Source organism: Octopus sinensis, linkage group LG7, assembly GCF_006345805.1.
Source record: "Octopus sinensis linkage group LG7, ASM634580v1, whole genome shotgun sequence".
Classification (NCBI taxonomy): Eukaryota; Metazoa; Mollusca; class Cephalopoda; order Octopoda; family Octopodidae; genus Octopus; species Octopus sinensis.
Window position 1 is genome coordinate 110,333,788 of NC_043003.1, and position 2,500 is coordinate 110,336,287.

General features: G+C 33.0%; 1 protein-coding gene across 5 annotated transcripts in view; it reads right to left on the reverse strand.

The window, feature by feature from the left end:
* LOC115214515 (gamma-aminobutyric acid type B receptor subunit 2-like) overlaps window positions 1-2,500 on the reverse strand; it is a 1,118,481-nt gene that overhangs the window by 1,439 nt on the left and 1,114,542 nt on the right. The window lies entirely within an intron of this gene.

The following is a 2,500-nucleotide window of genomic DNA, read 5'->3' on the forward strand; positions in this document are numbered from 1 at the left end:
TTATTATTTTAGATATATATAAAATTATAAATATACTTCAAAAGCCGCCTTCCTTGAAATATACATATAAAATAACAATTAATGACTGCAGTCTTTCGCTATGAATGTTGGATCCCCAATTTTGAATTTTAGTGCGTATATTAGGCATATTTTAAAATATGATTTCCATTATTGTTGCTTTCAGAAATGCATTAAGAATTTATTCAGTGGAAAGTATATATAAAAGTACCATATAGAACAAGGATGATAAAAATGTGTGAAAATGTTCAGCACATCAATTACGTTTAATGCCAAGAATTACGTCCAAGTTTACCAAAATCGTATTACCGCAGTATTGCTAATTTCTGAGATGAGTCACTGTATATCTTAATAGGTAATTTCCTAGAATTTTAGAAAAATAGTTGTTCATCACCACATTTTTAACAATTACAAACGGAATAATAAACAAGTTAGATTCCTTAATATCCAGGTTGTGCAATCAAAAGTTGGTCCGGTGTAATTCCTCAATATTTTCTTCGCTTTTACATTTTGTATTAATTTGGTTTTGCTTTTTAATAAATTTCTAAGTTGACCAAATTACTAAAAGTCCTATTTGATAAATATTCATTTTAACACTGTATCATTTGCATGTCTCACAAATTGGAGTGAGAATCAAATAATAGATATGGGGATATTCAGCACGTCACCTTCAGTGGAGAGCCACAGACAAAAAGAAATTTGTGACAAGTGTAGCAATGTTACGTCAAACAGTATCCCCCAACATCGCCACCACAAGTAATATCCTCATGAAGTATGTTAAAATGGCAACTGTGAAGGTGACGATGTTGCTGAAAAATTTAAAGCAATATTTAAGCATCTTAAACTAGTTGTAGAGCGGATTGTGTTTTAAGGAGTAAAATACTTAACTTTACGTTCGTTCAGTCCACTTAGCTGTGAGTTCCAGCAATAGCTGGAATTAAACCTGCATCAGTCGTAGCTGAAATTAAGCCTGTATCAGACAAGCGTTCTTCTGAGACGTGAGTTTTGTAGTCTCTGTAAATTCTCCTCCATAGAAACTGGCTTAAAATCCGGTTTTCCGACGCTTAAAGCTTATGAGATATAAGTCTAAGACAACCACTTTGAAAACATCAACTGGGAAGGATGCATTACATTAGGGATGTATTATAATATGAAGCAAAATGGCAAGAGAATCTGACGAACATCATATTTAAACAATCATGTGAGGTGGCACATTTTACTCCTTGGATGTAAGATAAGGTTTAACGGTAACTCACGTATTTGCTAAAGATGTAAGAATGTGTCGAAACAATTCTATTGATTTAAAATAAATTGTATTGTTATTTTCGCTTTCTATCTATCTATCTATCTATCTATCTATCTATCTATTTATCTATCTATCTATCTATCTATCTATCTATCTATCTATCTATCTACCTCCTTACCTATCTGTTTGTCTCTCTATCTCTCTAACTATTTACCTACCTACATATCTATCTATTTATTACGTGTTTGTGTGTGGTTGGGTGTGAGTGTGCATATACACTGCGAAGTTACTTGCAATCACCCAGAACGACTAACTTAGCTGGTACACACTTTCTTGACATGCTTAGTACTATATAGTGTTCTCAACGCTTACGTTCTATATAACAAAGTTAGCCGGTAGAAGTAACTGCCATCACAAGAAAGAAAAACTATACTCAGCGCACTATTTCTTCATAAATACAGTTCTAATTTTACTTTTCAACTAGAACAGCGGTACATAATTTGCTTTAGTTTCTAACAGTGTATATTAATCATTCCGCCGTTCCTGTGCTCAGATGATCTCCAGAAGAATTCTACATGTTTTCCACGTATGGCAATATTATTGCTATGTTCATTAGAAGGCTTAGGTTTATGGAAAAGTGAAATCTCTGGAACACAAATGTCTAAAGAAACTCTCTAAATGAGTAGTTTGAACAATTTACGTACATATTCAAACGCTTAGCAAAAGAGATTATTATATGCATGTATTCCTGATTATCCCGGTGATATGCTTGTTGGAAATTAATCTTTTCGAAATACACACACAGAGAAACACAGAAAATGAAAAAGATTAGAACTAAGAAATATGTTGGAATTATCTAATAGTGATTTTATAATACACAAAATGCTACACACTGCAGTGAAAATGTTTCAATGCTGAATAGGAAAGAACTGTTTCATTAACAGTCCCAAAAATAGTTTACTCAAAAGTAGACAGAGACGACAAAAGCTACCTTTGTAAAATATGTGGCTGATCTCCTTTATGTTATTGTTCTTTGAAGATAGGAATACTACACAGTAAAGACATTTATCTGTTTATTACATCCCTTGAGAAATATAATGGCGGCTATCTAATGATTTTTCTAAATGAACGTACATACGCATATTAACACACCACTCACATACATACACACATATATGTGTCCATACATACACACAAACGCAACACAACCACCCCAACGCAAACGCCCAACCACAC